Source organism: Oenanthe melanoleuca, chromosome 1 (genome assembly GCF_029582105.1).
Source record: "Oenanthe melanoleuca isolate GR-GAL-2019-014 chromosome 1, OMel1.0, whole genome shotgun sequence".
NCBI lineage: Eukaryota > Metazoa > Chordata > Aves > Passeriformes > Muscicapidae > Oenanthe > Oenanthe melanoleuca.
The window spans coordinates 42,818,301-42,837,578 of NC_079333.1; the positions used below are offsets into that span (position 1 = coordinate 42,818,301).

General features: G+C 43.1%; 1 protein-coding gene across 13 annotated transcripts in view; it reads left to right on the top strand.

Moving 5' to 3' along the window:
* Nucleotides 1-1,336: 1,336 nt before the first annotated feature.
* Nucleotides 1,337-19,278, top strand: part of ZMYM2 (zinc finger MYM-type containing 2) — an 84,823-nt gene continuing 66,881 nt past the window's right edge. For 7 of the 13 annotated variants that reach the window (XM_056492779.1, XM_056492852.1, XM_056492843.1 and 4 more), the window contains exons 1-3: nucleotides 1,337-1,461; nucleotides 2,525-2,582; nucleotides 17,797-17,858. The gene's annotated coding sequence lies outside the window, so the exon portion shown is untranslated. Of the gene's footprint in view, nucleotides 1,462-2,524; nucleotides 2,583-17,796; nucleotides 17,859-19,278 lie in introns of those variants that run through there. The other 6 variants (XM_056492860.1, XM_056492869.1, XM_056492787.1 and 3 more) reach the window with 5 other exon arrangements.

Here is a 19,278-nt window from a genome sequence, read left to right on the forward strand (position 1 = left end):
ACCTCCTGCGCCGCCCGTGAGGAAGGCAGTCCCTCAGGCTGATCCCGCGACAGGCTCCAGCTAACGACTGGAAATGGCGCCGGCCGCCGAAACCCAGCGCCTTGCGCACACAGGAGGCTCTGTCTCCCCGGGGACAGTGCTCCGCGTGTTTGACAAGGATTGATCCCGACTAGGGAGGCAGGGCGGGTATTGCGCTCTCTCTCTCCCTCTTCTGGACAGAGGAGGATGGGTGGATGGGGCAGAGCGGGAGCAGCGCGCCGCACGGGCGGCGGCGCTGCCCTGGTCCTCGAAGGAGCGGGCGCTGGTGCCATGGGCAGCGCGGGGAAGGAGCCGCGCAAGGGAAGCGCGCATCCTCCATTTTGGCGAAGGGCGGGCGGAGAGTTGGCTACCGGTGCCTGGCCGGAGCACTCCTCGCCACCCCGCGGCACTGCCGGGGGTACCCGACTCCTTTTCCCGCGGGGAAGCCGGACGGAGGCTGTTCGAATGGACGCCCCGCTGCGCCTCACGTTGGTTCGAATTGGTACCAAGCTCCCCGCAGCGGCTTCCGACAAAATGGAGGACGCCACCAACCACTGCCACCACCAACACCACCACCACCACCTTCTCCTCCTCCAGGAGCCATGTCGGCTGCTGTTATGGCGCCCTCCCCCGCGGCGGGCGGGGGCAGTAAAGCGTCCTCGGCTGAGGAGGCGCTGCTCGGCGGGGCAGGCTGCGGGGACACGGGCCAGACGCCCTCCCTAGGAGACGTGAACTCTCCCTTTTCCCTCTGGCAACGCTTCCATTACCCATACTCTGTCCATCATGGGAATGGCCCCAGGTTTAAAGCCTTGGTGAGGGGAGGGAAGGAGTGGAGTGGAACCCCTCGGAAAGCACTGCCAGCCCCTATGGCTCGGCGGAGGGGACGGAGCGGGAGCACCCGCGCCCCACGGTGGGAGCGGTGGCGGCCGCAGGGACCGAGCGCACGGCCGGGACGGCCAGCGCACCCTGCCCGCGCCGGCGGAGCGCGGCCGGCTCGGCGGCACCGACAACTTCTGCAAGTTGCCGCTGTCAAAGAGCGGCGCGGGGAGCGCCAGCGCAACCCTCGGGCACGGGTAACGAGCCGGTCGGTGGGCAGCGATCCGGGTTCCTCAAACCTGATGGTTCAAAGTGGGAAGAACCCCAAGCATGGCCAGGAGGAAGATTGGCAGTTTATAGGGTCAACCGGCTGCGGGCGGCTCTGATGGATGGGCGGTGCACCCACTCGGCTAGCCCAGCGCCAGAGCCCGCCCTCTGGGAAAGCCAATGCCGAGGCAGGGAGGCGGATCTCCCCGAGCTCCCTTGGCCCGGTTCCTCCTCCCCTTCGCCAGCAGCTGCGCTTCGCCCGGGACTGGACCGAGTTAGAGTTGAGGCGCCGGAGGAGTAGCGCAGAGTGCGTGCGTCCCCGGCGGGGGGGGTCCGTGCCCGCAGACGGTGGGGAGCCGGGTAAGGCGGGGGTGCGGGGCGCTGCGCCTCACCGGGGCGGGCTGGCGGGGGGCTGGCGGCGCTCAGCTGCCCCCAGGGCGGGGATGGGAGAGCAGCCGCCGTGCCTTCCAGCTACCCGGCCGAAGTACCCCGCGGTGCCGCTGCCGCGCCGCCACCTCTGGCGGCGGGGGTGCGGGCAGCACCGGGGGCAGTCCCGCGCACAGCCATCACGCCACGGAGGGGGGCAGTGAGGGTAGATGGGGGGCGCCCGGGGCAGCCCCGAAGGGGGGGCAGGGGCATTTGGGGGAAGGGCCGGGTCTGCTCTAGCGCCTCCTATTTTAACTCTCTCCCTCCCTTCTCCGCCGGGCCCTCGGCTGTTGTTCTGCCCCGGTGCCTCCCCCACCCGCCGCCCTCGCCGCCCCCCCCGAGGGTGCCTCCCTCTCGTCCTCTCCCCTCCCTTGCCCGGCGCTCCGCGGCTTCTGCCTCTGCTCCCCTCCCGTATTGTTCGGCTGGGTCCCTCTAATGGCGGCCAGGAGGCGGTAGTGCTGCTGGCCGACTGCAGGGGGGCAAACCCGAGACCAGGGGCAACTGCCGCGCGAGCGGGCGGGAGGCGCGGGCGCTCGCCCGCTGCCGAGGCGCTGCCGCTGCGGGCCCCGCGGCCCCCCGGGCGCTGGTTCAGGGCTGATAGGGCAAGTTCGCAGGTAACATTTGCTGCTCCCCGCCGTGGGTGCCACCGCTTCCTCTGTCCCCCACACTCGCGGTAGAAGCCCCCGGTGCGGCGGCGCCCGGTAGAAGCCCCCGGTGCGGCGGCGCCCGGGGCTTGTCCTTCCTTCCCTCAGCGGGGACAAGCGGCGTAGGTGTGCCGTGAGGAGTACCCCACCACCCCCGGGGCGGGGGGAGGGGTGAATTTATTTGTTTATTTATTTATTTATTTATTTATTTATTTATTTATTTGAAAGATTGGGATTAAAGGGAAGTGATGAGTGATGCAGGCAGTACATGCCCTGGCTAGGCCATGGAAACGCTCCTTGGGGGCGCTGCCTGATCCTCAGTGCCCCGTGTTAACCCCGTGTCTTTCCCTTAGGCTCCAGCCCAGTTTGGTGCAGCCTTGGCAGCGACCAACAAGGAGAGGGAGCTCCATTGTGAGTGCTATTTGTGTATCTCTTTCTGCCTTTGCTAGACCTGCTTACAGTGTGCTTGAATCTTTCCCCTCGCCCCGTATTTACCGGGGCCAGGGGTGGAATGAGGTCCCTGCCGGGCTGGGTGAGGAAATTCCTGGATCCGGCAGCTGCTGCCCTGGGGCGAAACCCCAGTAATGGCTGTGAGGCGGCTCCTCCTCGGGGTGGGCACTGCTGCTGCAGACATCGCTCCTGCAATACCAGCTCCGGCAGGCAGACGACGGGCTGCTGCTGCTGCTCACGTTACCCGGCTCAGGAGGGAGGAGGAGGGCATATTTCGGGTGCCCTCTAGAGTTCTGGAGCGTGTATTAAAATCCGTGACAAGACACCTTCAGCCATCTTGAATTTCCCCCCCCCCGCTATTGCTCGTATCACGTGCCCCGCGTATCATCTCGAAGCTAAGAAGAGGCATGGGAGGTTTAAAATCACCCAGCAGTTTGCGATGGAGAAGGTGGTTTTGTTGGGTTCCTTGGCTGGGGTTCTGAACCATTCGCTTTGCCTCTTTCCCAAAAAGCTGGAGGACACTGGGGAAACCCACAGGTTCTCAATAGCCAGCATTTTTGGTGTTTTGTCTGTGTGGGATTTTGAGAGCAGATTTTGATCTTTGTTGGGTGCTAGATTGGCTGAGGAGAGGCTGATTGCCAATCCCTGTGGATAGGGCTGGGATCTAACTTGACTCTAGTTTCTGCTCTTGTTAATATTGGGGCTGTTTTTTGGCTGCGTGGGGGGTTCGGAAAGGGCCAGGCAGTGCGTGGAGGAGCGAGGGAGGCTGCGGGCGCCCGGGGCCGGGCTCGGGAGCTGCGGCGGCGGCCCGGGCGCGGTGCTGGGGCTGTGCCGCCAGAGGCGCCGGCGGGCAGCGCGGCGGCTCCGCTGGGAGCAGCAGCCCGAGAACAAAACAAAAAGCGCTGTCTTGCCTTCTGGGTTCCTCGCTGGAGTACAGCACGGATTCGGCTCTTGCAGTCTTCCCCACCACTCGTATCTTGATGGTATTTTCCCCCTTTATTTCTGTCCCTTGTTGTTTTACGAGGTAGATTTTCTAGATTCGCAAAGCTTGCAACTTTCTTTGTCACTTTTTGTTGGCTTACGTGTACAAAGAATGAGTGGTTCGCTGCAAAACCTCGCTGCTTAGGCTGAGGACATCAGATCTGGATTTATTCTGAGCACCTAAAATTCCAAACCACATCAAAGACTTCTTGCAAGGGTTTGCATGACATGTTATCATTAATAAAGTGGTGTGTTCCAACCCTTTTAAACCCCAATTTTAAAAATTTCAATAGTAATTTTTTAACTCTTACCATATCTTGGATGCAAGGCTACAATCTAATTTTACTTCTGATTCATTATGCATTCCAGTCTAACAGCTGTTCTGTTTTTTTCTGGTGATCCTTCATGTAAAAAAAAGTTACTTCTAGGAGCAATCAAGGCAAATAATGCTTTGGAAGGAGAAGGACTGTTGTGTGCTGGAGCTGGTTTGACAAAAATTATTGCAGCTTTGTGTGGCTGCTTATGAAAATATGAGAATGCTGCCAAGAACAGCCATAGAGCTAAGATTCAGTAAACCTTACTAAGACTCAGTAAGCATCTTTTACAAAAGCATCCTGGTAGGTGGCACATTGTCCTCCTCCAGCTGTGATGATGGTGCTACAGCCTTCTTATGGCATGTGATAGGACCATGCTGTTCTGGGAGGGAATGTATTTGGTGCTTAGTGCTGCAAGGTCATCTCTAGGAACCAAACTCATCGACCACATTATTATGTGGTTAAACTAAGTAACTTGTTTTAATAGAAGACTGTCTTAATTAGAGCAGTAAATTCACTTTATTATCTACTAAATTTGCTTTATATTGTTGTTATTAATCCTCTTTGACCTCAAATATATATGATTGCAGTCTACTTGCATTCTGCTGTTGCTTACTCTGTAATAACATGCTATTTGCATCAGCAAAAATGTCAGAGTAAAAGCAAGTTTCCTTGTCTTTTATAGAGCTGGTTCAGTTATACAGAGAGATGTGGTACATAGCTGGTGCAGTGTCTTTCAGATTTTTGCTGAGATAGTTTGGTTTTTTTGGTCCTGCAGCATCACGAATGGTCTTCTGTTGTTTGAGAAGTTTTCATTTTGGTTTTGAAGACTAAGTGCAGAATCAGAATTGCTGAAGTTCTGTCAGTTGTTTGAGTTTGCATTCAATTGATACACTCGCCAACAAAAGGGGAGTTCTGTTAAGAACTTATATCAAGAAGTGTTACTAATGGAAAATTCACTGTTCGTGGAGAACCATGTATTTTATCCATCACAAGTAGCGATGAACTCAACCGATTTGTGGAAAGGGATTGAAATTTGAAGTTCCCAAGAGTTCAGAAGACTACTCATGTCCTATCTGAGAAGTATGAAGTTATATTTGCCTCATGGGGGCCTTAAAAGACCCATATGTTGTAGTGGAGTTGTGTGTCCACTGAAAGTGTTTTCTTTTCAAGTTCTTTTTAATTTAGTTTCATTTTTGTTTCAATTTTGTTTTGATGTAATCTTAGATGTTGAAAGCTCTGTGTAGCTAACTAGGTTGCTTATACCAGTTCAGATGAAACTTTATAGCTTGCCCAATGGGCTGCTGGCAGATATGGCTGGCAGTAGATGTCAACTTGATGTATGAATGATTTAATCAATTTAGATGCTACTACTTACATTTGTCATTTTGGACCAAGATTTGCAAGTTTGTTGGATACATGAGAAATTTTTGGTAGAAGGAGGAAGTGTGAGACTTCTGGAATGCAGTTGCATGTTATGGCCTCTTCAGTTAGGACTTCAATGATATAGATTTTTATATAATAGTTTTCCATCTGCATAGTGGATTCCAGCTCCTCCTGTTGTCCGTGCTGTATGTATTGGTCTAAATGCACGTCATTGGGACTATTCATCCTATTTTGGGAGAGAAGTGCTGATTCATGTGTGACTGACTGTTCTCAGGTGTTTCTGTGATTTCTAATGCATGAACAAGCTTTGTGTCTTTGCTGTTGTGTGTATCTCCATCCCTTACCCCCTACTCACATGCTTAAGCAGCATTCTTTGCTGCTGTGGTTGGCTTGCTTGAATACAATCCCGTGTGTGCCCAGGTGTCCAAGAAGGCCGATGGCATCCTGGCCTGGAGCAGCAGTGCTGTGGCAGCAGGAGCAGGGCAGTGACCGTCCCCCTGCACTGGGCACTGCTGAGGCCACAGCTCCAATCCTGTGCTCAGTTCTGGGCCCCTCACTGCAAGAAAGACATTGAGGGGCTGGAGCGTGTCCAGAGAAGGGACACGGAGCTGGGGAAGGCTCTGGAGCACAAGTGCTGTGAGGAGCAGCTGAGGGAGCTGGGGGTGTTTAGCCTGGAGAAAAGGAGGCTCAGGGGGGACCCATCACTCTGCAGCTGCCTGAAAGGGCAGGGGGTCAGCCTCTTCTGCCAGGTAACAAGTGATAGGACAGGATGGCATAAAGTTGCACCAGGAGAAGTTTAGATTGGATATTTGGGAAAATTTTTTTCACTGTAAGGGTTGTCAGGCATAGAAATGTGCTACCCAGGAAAGTAATGGAGTTGCCATCCCTGGAAGTAATTGAAAGGTGTGTGTGTATGAAACTTAGGGACATCATTCAGTGGTGAACATGGTGATGCCAGTTTAATGGTTGGACTTGATATTAAGTCTGTTTTCCAACCTAAATGATTCTATGATTTCAATGCCACTTATTTATACATAAGTTATTTTGATAATTTAAAGCTTTCCTTTTCCATGAACTTCCAGCAGTTATCACTTTTCTGTGTATTCTGTGGAACTCAATGCCACTAGAGTTCAATAGGACACACACACACACACACACAGAGTTTCATTATAGGTAGGTATGTATGTATTAGAACATCACCAGTTGCAATAGATGAGATTAGTGACTGTCCTTTATGGACAGGGTCCACTGAGGGTTTCTCTTTGCCTTCACCTGAAGTATTTCATGGACTGGGCATGTCAATTGTGAAAGTTATTTTCTTGCTCCATTTTGTTGTCAGAACAAAATTATTTCAATCAATGGTTATAATCCAGATTTTATTAGTTCAACATAAGTAAAATCTAAAGATTTTGTTAATATTTGTGTTCAAGTAACAGTTTTCAGTGACAAGATTGCCACCAACATATTTTTCAAATTGCCCTTGATTCAGAGGGTATTTGTACTTTATAGCTTTGTCCTCATGCTTAAATGCTTAGTTTTTGTCCACATTTCCTAATATTTTGGGATTAGCTTTACCATGACTTCTTTCTCTGCCCCTTTCTCACCATCAGCTATTAGAGAATAATCTCCTAGGGATAGCAGGGACTCATCACAGGGGTGGGGTGCAGAAGCAAGTGTTCAATGATCCAAACAGAGTAGCTGGTTTGAAACACTCAGGCACTGTCAGTGCTGCAGCCAGCCTTACTGAGTGTCATTAGCACAGGAGGATTTTTCATGGATTGGTTTGCTTTTTTTAAAGTTTGTCTGAGATGAGACTACTTAATGGTGTTTGCTGTTGTGCAAAACTATGTATTTGGGTCTCTAAAAATATAACATGTAATATGTAATTTCTTTATTTAAAAGGCTTACGAACTTCATTGTAGAGCTTCTTCAACCCTTATAAGAATCAGACTCCTTCAGCTGGCATCACTTAGTAGCTTCCAAAGGCACAGTTTTTACCCCCAACACATGCTAAGCAGGATTTCATGTCAGTTCCACCTTTCCCCCATGGAATAGTTTATACAAAGTAGCATGTATGCTTGGGTATATGCTGCCACTTGGGCACTGATGGGAACAACAGCTGCTTAGATACTTGAACCAGAGCTACTGATGTAATTTTTGCTGGGCCAGATCTTTAGGAGAGATCAGTGGGCATTATGGAAGAGTCTGTGTTTTGTTTATGTTAGCCTTACATTTACTTTTCTCTTTTGCTGTGAAAGATGGCATTGAAGGAGATAGAAAATCATACACGTAGAATTGTATGGGTTATGCAAAATTTTACTTATTGAGGGCTGCTTACAGCTCAGTCAGTCCAAGAAACATGGACATCTTTGTTTGCCTCCTGCAGGCTTTTGTGAAAACCTTACTTCTTTATGGAGTTCCTTTTCCTTAGATCTGTGTAAAATCTTTCCAGCGTCATATGTACTCCTAGTACTACATCAAATTTCTCTTAAAAGTCATTTTGTTCATCTAATTCATAAACTTAACTGTCATGCCTGTATGGATGACCTTCAAGTGTCTCTCTCTTCCAGACTTGCTGCCCTCTAAACTAGCTAAATCTCTGTGTGCTTTTGACTTCTCTTTGTGGATGTCTGACCTTTAGCTGAGGCTACTATTGCAAAGGAAAATTCTCTGTGCTGTTGCTTTTGGACAGCAGTGTCATGAGATCTTTGTTTCAAGCCCTTAATCTAGTCCTGGTTTTAGACATAGCACACACTCTTCTAGCAAAGCCTGTAGATTTTTCCCACATAGTAAGTGGTGTCCTAACTGTTAATCAGCAATTAGGTGTTTGTTATTTATGTTATGTATGTTAATAAATCACGAGTACAAGATCCGTGCCTTTGAGCTCTGTGTTGTGTGATAACAATTTTTCTTAACAGATGTGATAAGAATGTTCCTGCTCTGTTATGGATTCAGAATCCTATACCAGAGTGCCTTCCTGGACTTCTCTTTTGACAGTCCAGTCTTTTTGCATTTTGTGGCAGTTGCAACCAACGGGCTTTACTTAACTTTAATCTGATGTTGGGATTTAACTGTGAAGGGTACTGTCTGTTTTTTGTTGTTAAGGAGATTGTAAGTGCTGTTTAGGAGGTGACATCATGGGCAGTTAAGCAGTTTTGTTCATTTTCCTGTGGTGCTCCTCATGCTTGGAGAAGTTCTGCATGTGCAACGTTATAAGCGAGCCTCTTGAAACCTGTTAATGTAGAATAAGCTGGCTTTAGGAAATAAAGCCTACTGAAAACAAACCCAAACCACCACCTTTCCTGTCACCCAGGGACTCAAACATACCATCCTTAGAACAAGAACTAATTGTAACCATTGTTTATGGTGGTGCTGTTTCCTTGTATTCTCATTTTTGTCTCTCTCCATCTGTTGCCCGTTCTGTTTAGATTGTGTGTGCTTTGAACAGTTGTACTCTGTGTTTGCACAGTGGCTAGCATGATGTGACCACAGCTTTGGCTCCTGGGAGTCTATGATAAGGGTTGTGATCTATGGGTGTGGTATTGGTGTCTTTATTTATTTATTTATTTATTTTTTTTTTTTTTTTTTTTTTTTTTTTTTTTTGGGGGGGGAGGGTGTGTGTGGAAAGGGAGAGGAAGACCTAGTGTTCTGTTATAGCTGAAATAATGTCATCATTTTGGTTGAGCAACAACTGACTGTTAATAAACCAATATATAAATGTTTAATAATTCTTATTAAGCTGGCAGAATTTACCAAACTTCTTCTGAATTTATAACTTGTGTTTGTGTATGTGCATATTTGGGATTTTGTTTATTATGATAATTATTAGTAGTAATTTCGCTTATAGGGGTGGTTTTGTTCTTTGAAAAAAATGTTCATTCAGGAAATGATGTTTTGTTCTGGTAGGTGATGCCTCATTAAGGAAGTCAAGTAGTATTTAGAGAGACCAGGTAAGAAGTCTTTTGTAATCCATGTAATTAAAAAAAAAAAAAAAATTTAAAAAATCACAATTTAGAGATGAAGGAAAATGGAGAGCACAACAAAGGTGATTTGTTTTTTACCGGAAGCAAAAGTTGCATATTTGCCATCATCACTGTGTTTGACCATCATTATGTATACTTCTATCCAAAGAATTAACAAATAGAAATTCTGAGATTGTCTATTGTGTATAGTACAGTAATGATCTGAACTAAATTTAGCTTTTTTTAGTAATTTAAAAGAACCAGAAAGTTTGGAGAAGATACAAATTAATTCCTTGACGAAGAGTGGAAAACATGCTTTCTATGAACAGGCTTCAGAAATTCAGCCTATTCCTCAATTAAAAAATAATAGATTAGGGTGTGACTTAATCCTGATCTTGGAGAGATTGTGCACCCAATAACATATTAGATAATAGGGTGTGCTTTCTCCATCTCCTGTTCTATGCCCAGTGTTAAAGGCTGAATTTCTGAGTGTCAGTTTTTGCCTGAGCAGCATAAAATCAAACAGGGAACAGTGTGTAGCCTTTCAGCAGGTATGATAACGAGGAGTTGCAATAGCTTATTGAGGCATCACTTTCTTCGTTTTGGGCAAAAGCTTATAGAGGATTTGAAAAGGCCCCTGCTAGGAAAGTTAATAGATTTTTTTTTTTTTTTTTTTTTTTTTAAGGCTAAGAATATACCTCCAGTTGCATACGTGGATTCAAAAGACAAAATAATTAGCTTAAAACTAATACTACCTGGTGTATTTTAATGGGTTTAAATTTAATGTATATATCCTTGGTTCTGTGACCATTTAAATCAGACTAACTCAGGTTTGTAATTGTCCTTTCCTGTTTGAACCAACATCAGCCTTTTCTGGCTTTTTTGATTGTTCTATGTTTTTAATTTTGGGAGTCAATTAAGGTCCATATATCATCACAATGAAATTTGGTGGTGAGAAACCATGTAGGTGTAGAGTCTTTGCTCTTGTTTTTTTGTGTTTCAGCTTTCTACCATCTTGGTTCCCATGATTGACTGGCTGCTAGAATCCTTAAACAGCTAGAGAGAAAGGAGTAGGAATTCAGAAGCACAGTAGTCTTGTCCAGGACTGGATGTGGTTTGTAGTTGTGGAACTGTCGCCTTAACGAATACAGAATGCATCTTATTTTTAAATAAGACTACCTTTTAGATTTTAAAAACAGTTGGATAACTTGGAGTCTTGATTGCATAATGTAACTGCCAGCCAGCCAGTGCAGCAGCTGTGAAAACTTATCATACTTGCCTTGCTGACCAGATCTATTCTTGCCTTGGATCCCATTTCCTGTCAACCTTACCTCATATAGAATGTGAACTATTTTGTAGCTGTTTTTTCCTTTTTTATCTCATTTAGTTTGTGGTGATAAGTTTTTCTTCTACTTTAGCTTCATTGTCTGTTTATATGGTCATAGTCTAAATGGGTTTCCTCCTACATACAGCATAACATTAACTTACTTTTTAAATTTCAGTTTTCTTTATTCTGAATTACTTGATGCATTGAATACTAATCACTGCAGGTAAATTGTGCTTTCACAGAAGCTTGTTCTTACCAGGCTGAAAACACTAGGTTGTTAACCAATACTTGATAATTTCTCAGGGATTAAAAGTCTGGTTGAGGTTATTAGCTGACGTTACTTATGCTAAAGGCAAAGCAAATGATTTTTCTGCAAACTTATTCATTTGACATGCCAAGTTTTTCCTCTAAGTATGTGCAAAACTATTTTAGAGGCATCAGTCAAAAAGATTAGAGCAGTCAGGTACTAAGAACTGGTGTGCCATTAGGCATGGTGGATACCAGTTGCCCATGCAGAGTTACGTGTTTATGGGCTGTACCTATGAATATGGATTGAATGCTGCTTTAAAATTAAAATTTAAAAAACTCCAACCAATTAAGAAGGAGCACTAATCAAGAATAATGTTAAAAGTCCATATTGATAGTTAAAAAGTGTCTTCATTTCCAGAAGGTTTGGGAATAGTACATTTTGGTGAACAGCAAGTTAAACATGAATAGTGCCCCCTAGCAGGATGAATGTAAACAGCATACTAGACTGAAATAAGCAAGGTGGTAGCCAGCAGTTTAAGGGAGGTGATTGTTCCAAACTGTCTGGTACTGGGAGAACACATCTACAGTGTTCAGTCTGCTTTTGGTTGGACTCTGCCCTAATTAAGGTACCAATATACTGGAGTAAACCCAGTGTAAGGCCATCAGCTGAGAGGGTTAGAACACATAACAAGGAAGGAAAAGATGAGAAAGAGGGGTATGCTCAGTCTAAAGAGAAGGCTGAAGGGACAGGTTACTGCTGTCTTCAACTAATTAGTGAGAAAATACAGAGAAGACAAAGCCAAGAGGACAAAACCGTGCCTATTGATATAGAATGTCAGGTAATGGGAATAAGTAGCAACAGGGGAGAAATTATGAATAACTAAGATAATCAAACACTGAAAAATTCTTGCTCTTGAGATTTCTCTTCTTTCCTGTCTCTGGTTGTTTACATTTGCTTGGTTTACATATGATTGGCTGTACTCTCAATTTCTTGTAACTTGAAAAAATGTTGACGATTGTGTGCTGTTTGTGTGTACGGGGTGCTCTTGAAATGCCAGCAAAAGCTAGGGACTTCACAGCTTCGAATTCTCAATTACTCTTCATTGCTCCCTGTGGAGCAAGAGTAAGGCATGTTTTTGAAATGTGTGCTGTGACCCACTGACACCAGTGGCCTATGTTCTATTGCCCAGGCTTGACATCTAAATAAATCTACTGTTCCCAGGCCTGTTTCTGATCTAGCCATTCAGTATTTGTTTTTCCTATTAAGTGTTGCATTTTTTTAAAGTTAAGATCCATCAAATGACAACTTGACCTCTTTTCATGCTGTATTGATGCAATTTTCTATTTATTTTTCAGGATTTTACATGTCTATTCCATATCTTTAGCATGCTGTTTCTCTACTGTGTCTGTACTTTCCACTTAACTATCTTTCAGTTCTGTTGCTGTGGTCTAGTGTTGCCTATTTTCTGGCAATAGATACATGTTTGGATATAAGTAATAGATAAGCATTTATTGTGAGTCCTTTGTTTCTCTGTCTTGTTTCACCTTTCTATTCCATTTATAATAAAGGATATCCTTAAGAAGCATCTTGCTGCTTGAGTAGTAGATAAAATGTACTGTCTACTGTATTACACATAATGGCTTTTAAGGCTAAAAATGGTGCTGTGTTCTTGCTGATCAGTGTCTTTCCAAGATTAAGCAGCCATGAAGTACGTAGAAAGTGTGGGAATGGGGAGGAGAGGCATGTCAGTATGGGTGCCCTAAAACAGTGTTGGTCAACATTGTGCATCTTCATAAAATTTAGTTTGTGGTTGACTCTGTGTTTTGATTCTGTTTGTGTATGCAAGGAAGCATTTCTTAGCATTCATTGAGTAGGAAGACTCAAGGAAGAGGCTGTGTTAAGTAAAATTATTCAAATATTCCTGGAAGCATCAGTTGGAAAACAGATGTCAGTGTTCACATGTGTTTCACTGGTTTGAAAGCAAAGCCAGTGAGAGACTCCGAGTCAGAAATACAATTTAATAGGGGAAAAAAAATAAAATACAATAGTACCAGAGAAAACCACTGACAGAGTCAGAATACAGCCTGACACCCTGCTCGTTAGGGTGGTGGTAGCAGTCCAGATGAAGTGGTCTTGTTGAAGTAGTGATCATGTAGAAAGGTCTGGTAGCTCTTGTCCTCTGGAAACCAGTGGGTAAGGACTGCTTGTTCTGTCCCAAACCCCAGATTAGATCCGGGTGGGGATGCTTGGCTCCTCCCCCACGGACAGAGCATCGCAGAATGGGCTGATGTCATTCTGTGAGTCGTGGTGGGTCCTTGATTGCCCATTAAACAGAAATGGCTCCCGGAGGGAGTTATCTATGAGACATGTGGCAAGGCATTGATGGGCCCATTAATAGGAGATAGTCTGGGGGAAGGAGGCAGGGAAAGCACTGCCCCTCCTGGTTTCAACAGTTGGTGAAGATGGTGATAGAATACATACTTTTGGGCACATCTCTACACTGTAACCTAGGACAGCATGTAATAGCGGTGGCTGCAGTTCAGTTAATATGCTCAGAAGATGTCAAAGTTTGTGTATTTTTGGTAAACTTTAGCTGTGTGTAAATAGTTACTCTTGTGAATGAAACCAAAATTTGCTGACTTGCTTCAAAATATTTCACTAAGTAGATCTTGCCCTATTGCTGTTCTTAGTTGATCTCTCTGCTGGATTACAGGTCTTTTCGTGTGCTTTTTTTATTTAATTCTTTGAAATTTGCATGACAAACACATTTTGTGTCTTACATAATGACTTCTAGTAAACTAATTTTTTCAATCCATCGAACTTCTTTCAAAATCACAGGAAAGAATTATGTTTGAAGCAGCTCCAAACCTACCGGAAGATAAATTCTGAAGTAGTATGTCAAAACTGAAGTAATGAGAGATACCAGACTTTTGCAATTATAGTACTCAAATTAACAAATAAATTAGATTTGTGAACCTGAACATTCCTGTTCCTGAAAACTTTTACCCATGTGAAGAAATGCCAGCAATATAAATACATTGTTTGGTTTGTGTTAAATATTATTCACACTCTTTAATTAGCTTGTGTAATAATTTAAGACTCTTGTTTTACTTTGGTGTTGTGAATACTTGCACTTGAGGTTAGCCCAAAATATGCAAGTATTCCTGTTGAACTCATTAGCATGATTTGTGTGTGAAACTGGCAGATGAAGTAGTTGAGTCATTATGGCATTAATGTAATATCTGTGGCTTTCTTAAAGCCTTGTTTGCTTCAGATGTACTACTCAGTGCAGCTGGTGCATATACATGTTGTAAAATTCAGTCTGGCCTTTTTTTAATATTCAGCATGTCACTGCTTGCTGTGTTGTCAGTGGGCACATGCATGTTGGAATGTTTTATGTGGTAGTTGCTGTCAGGGTAGAGCATTTCCATCTGTGGCTATCAGCTTGTCATGACTATCCTGTCTGCTGAAATAATCTCTGTGCTGAAGTTCAGAGCTGTGGCACCAACTTTGATATGTTCAGGCACAGCTGCAGTGTTCTTGCACAGAAACTTTTCGTTTGGGGAACTGATCTGGCTGAAAAGGGAAAGTCTTTTTTTGTCTGGTTATGTGCCAGATGATAGCACAACAATGAGGCTGTGGACCTGGTAATTAGGCCGACTTTCAGAAGTGTTAAAACTTCTGTTAGAGATGTAAAAGTTAACAGTAAATCAGAGCCACCACATATCCAAGGCATATCTGAACATGAAAAGCTAAGGCTGATGACTGAATACCCCTCAGGAAGGATATAAGGAGGAAAAAAGCCACAAACCAAAACAGTTTATGTAGCTGCCTGTGGTAAGAGTTTTATATTTGGTGACTCAGAAGGGCACTGCAACTGCTTTGTCTCTAACTTGGAGTTCTATTCACGTAGGTAGTAGTCTCTGCATATACAGTGTATATCATTCACTGTGCCCAAATTGAGACTGCAGTAGTAGCATGCAGATTTAGCTTAAAGCTGGCTTAAATTACAACCCTTCAAAAATGCAGGGCTACTTGTGTTTTTCTAGCACTTTTCACTTCTTACATGTGGGTATGACTGGGTTACTAGTTTGCTTCAATTGCAGTCAAAAAGTGCTACTTTTAGGTGATTTAACTGGAGTGGTTTACTTTGTTTTTAGGCTGAACTGTGGCATCCATTCAGCCAGCTACTGGGTTGATGGTTCATACCCCAAGAAAGCTGTGGTATGTGGATTGCATCTGGTTGTGTAGGGAATGAGTGTTTCTGTGCTGTAGCAAGGCATTAAGCTAGAGAGCTTCTTGATAGCTGCTTTGCAGATAGTACTTGTGGTCATCAGACACAAGGAAAGTCAAGTGATACCGAGTGATATTTCTGTAACAGGGATAGGAACTTTAGAAAGTAGCTGAATTAAGGAATTAAATGATGTGGTCAAATGAATGTCAGGGTCAGAAAGTGATCATTAGAGCTGGATGGCCTTGCAGAGCATCTGGACATGTTCAGGTATTCTCTAACCTTTTAGCAAAATGTTGGCACCTATGCCTCAGCTATAGTCAGCTTGAGAGCATAGGCTGAAATTTGATTTTTTTGGGTAGATGGGCAGAGCCTCCATAAGGCTAGTGATAATTTATTCTGTATGTAAGAAGATTATTATTACTCTCCTAGGTTAGGGTAATTGCTGTACTAGGCAAATAGACCATTGGGTAACTTGTCTGCAACAGGGATGTCTAGGAATAGAAGCATTTCAGTTACAACCTGATTTTTCTGCAGGAATATTCTGGTTTTCAGCTGGCTGGCCAAGAATTTTGTAGAGTTTCCTTTGAACTGCTGTGTTTAAATCATCAATGCATTTATTTCATGTTTGCCCAATCCCTGTTTAAACTGGTTGCATTTCTAACCTCTGTAGGTTAGTCACCTTCTACCGCGGTGACTCTCCCAATTAAGAAGAAAATGTTTTCATGCACAATAGATTATTAAAGCTTCTTAATTATTTAATTTGGCACCTTTTTTTTTTTTTTTTTTCTTGTAAGATACTGCTCAACTCTTATAATCTCTGTATTTTTTTATTCTTTCAGTTTTAGGATCTCCCTTCAGTTGTTCTCCTTTCAATGAGAAGTGTTTTCCATAAGTATATATAAATTGTTCATGTAACTCATCTGTTTTCCCCTTTCTCTGAAAAGTGAGTGATCTGAACATCTCATGATAAGCAAGATGCTGGTGGAGTATGGTTTTTTGTAGTAACAAATGTGCTCTGTGTTACTTGATCCTTTTTTTTTTTCCCTCTTTGGTTATTAATGGTTGAGTAGCTTTGATTTGAAAGAGTAAGAGAGTTGCAACTTGGATCTTAAGTTACGTGTATTCTTTCCTCCCTTGTTAGGAAGCACTCTGAGTTATATATGTTGATTTGTGTCATTTTATTTTGGAACTCCTGTGGTAACTTGTCTTTGTGATAACAACAAGCAACACATGATATTTTTCACTTTAAATAATTACAAATCCTCCAGAGAAGCTCTTCTCAAAATATTTCCTATAGATAATTTCCACAGCAGTCTTCACAGAGTACAGTGTTAGAATGCCTTTTGGAAGATTTAAGTGGGATTTACCAGTTTAATCAGGGTTGGTCAAAAACTATCTGAACTTTTCAAAAGATTTTGGCAGTAGTTCTGGGAGACCTTACGTTTTCATTGCAAAATTTGTGTTACTCCCCTCCCGCACATTTTTTTTACATATTTGCTCAGCTGTAGTTTCTATCAATTTATTTAGTGATAGAGATAGGACTGTAGTCTGAGTAATTGTTCTTGCCTGCTGCTTAAGTAATTGGTTGCAGATACTGAAATAAAAAATTGCTGACTGCCTTTAGAAATCTTTGGTGACTGCCACACGACCCTAGTGATTTGTTCTAAAATCCTCTCATGTTAGCACTTTGATGCAACATTTTTCCTCTGACCTGACCTATAGAAAGAGAGCTTAGATGTGATCTTCCCTGATCTTTTCCTTATTGAACATCAATGCAAAGAATTTATTCTGTGTTTTCTGGTTCAGACTTCTTGGATACTCTTTTACTTCAGGAAAATTTTACTGATTGTAAAATTGACAAGAATTAGAATTTTAGACAAACTGTTGCTTTGACATAGGTCAGTAGCCTATCTAACCAAAAGGTGTATGAAAAACATCCCCCCAGTACAATTCCAGCACCTTTGTAGGTCAGAGACTTCCTGATAGTAGTCTTTATGTGGTTTTTAGAGTGTTTTTGGGCTGGTTGTATTCATAATACAGTGAGTTTTTTTAATGGCCTTCATGCTTTCAAACTTTTTTTTTTTTTTCTAGCTGCTCCATTTCTTTTCCTCCCATCTAGGTTGTTCTTTCTGAAGCCAGATGTTGAAACAATGAGGTTTTTTGAATTTGTATTTTTTTATTCCCCATGGAATTTAAATATGCTTTTCTGGAGTGGTGTCTGGATGATTACATCTTGAACTATGTTGTGTGGCTCAGAGTTAGATGATTTTCTTTTTTTCAGAGTTTTCTTCGTGGTTGAATTTGGCTTTCTTGTAAAATTTTTTCTCATCAATCGATGGGCTGATTCGTGGGCTGATTTAGCTTTTTTCCCCCCGCTTAGTTTGCACAACAGTAGTTGAAATCTTCAGTTGTTACTTTGCAGTCTCATTCTCACCTATGGTGTCACTGTTGAGTGGAAGTGATTGATAATGAATAGGCTGTTTCTTCTACTTGGTAAAGGCATTTAAATTCTGGTTTCTGCCTTGGTTAAAGCCGAGTTGATTTTTTTTTTTTTTTTGAGGTAGTCCTACGCATCACCTGGGTTTCTGCAATTCATGATGAATTTAAGTCTGTTATCATTCATCAGTAGGGTTGACCCTACAGGTATTAGCTGTCTTAAGAGCTGTAGTAGTTGTCATCGTTCTAAAGTAGTGCTTGTATTTTGTCTCTTATTTCTTCCAGCAGTTAAGCCTTGAACAAAGAAATGGGATCGTAATTTATTTCAGAGTGAAGACTTTTAATAGGTGAGTGATGTAGCTTAAAATTAAGAGGGACACACAATGCCTGGTTCAGGAAGGGCTGTTGAATGTTGACAGTGCTTCTGATTCCATCCAGCTGTGATATTGGTATCTGTGTAGCACCACAAAGCCTTGAGCTTGTTCTTCAGCAGTATTAAACATGCTTTTACGGCAAACTAGATCTCACTAGTTTGTGGGTTGTTTTTTTCTTTTTTTTTGTTCTTGGTTGGTTGGGACTTGATGTTTGAGATGTTTGTGGGATTTTTTCTTATTATTTGGTTTTGTTGTTGCTGAGTTGGGAGTTTGTTTTGTTAGTTTGTTGGGGTTTTTTTCTGTTTCTATTTAATTTTTCCTCCAAATCTCAGCAATACATCTGTTGATCAGTGTAAGGAATCACGGGTTTCTAACAATTGTATTTCTATTGTAAAGCATCTTTTGCTGTTGCTGGTTTTGAGGTGTGAGTTTTTTCCCTAGTTTTCCATTCTAAACTTATTTTTTTTGCTAAGTCGTGTTTTTGGGTAGTTTTTCATTTAGAAATACTGACTGTGACATTGCCTACATGGTTTTTTTGTTTCTTCTATCTGTCCCTACTTTTAGAAAACAGACTACCTCATTTTGCACATTTTATGGGTAATTTTGTTGTCAGGAGGTAGGGGCTGTTTGCAGGGAAATACATGCAGATGCAGATTTTGCTTATGACTTTGCACTAGTAGTTAAACACGAATTTTTCTTATTTTTTTAATACTTAATGGTACGGCTCATTAAAACCTAAGAGCTTTGTGGAAAAAGTAAATAGATTTAGGCTAAAAAAGACGTGGTTTGAGTCTTAACCTTGCTACATGTTATGTCCATGTGCATGTACTGTAACACAGCCTAAGTCTATCTTTCTACTAAGGATTTGTGAAAATAGGAATCATAAAGGTTTTGAGTCAGGACTGGGGTGTTGTCTTGGCATAGTCTCATTTTTTTCTCTGCTCACATCTGTTCAAGTATATGTAAAACTTTATGTATCAAAAGCTTTATGTGCTTGTGATGCTTTTGTCCTTGTAGAGAAAGAAACTTTAAAAATTGAATTAATTATTTTCAGCAAAATCTGAGATGCAGAAAGATCTCATCTTGAAGTTGTTCAGCCCTAGAGGAAAAAGTAAAAGTGAAAGAGAATATTGGATTAAAATAATCTTCAGTGTAACTGACTGATTTCCAGGGAGGTACAAGCCAACTGTATTGATTATCCAGTTTTTTTTGGTGAGAAACTTTCGTTCATTCCAATTCAATGTTACCTTTATTGTGGTTCAAATTCTATTACATAATGGCATTTGGCTGTAAGGCTAACATAGGAAGGAATTAAAAGATGGTTGCTTCTCTTCTAGGATTAATCTGGTTCACAGCTTTACTGTTTGGTCCTAGTCCCCCATTCCTGCTCAGT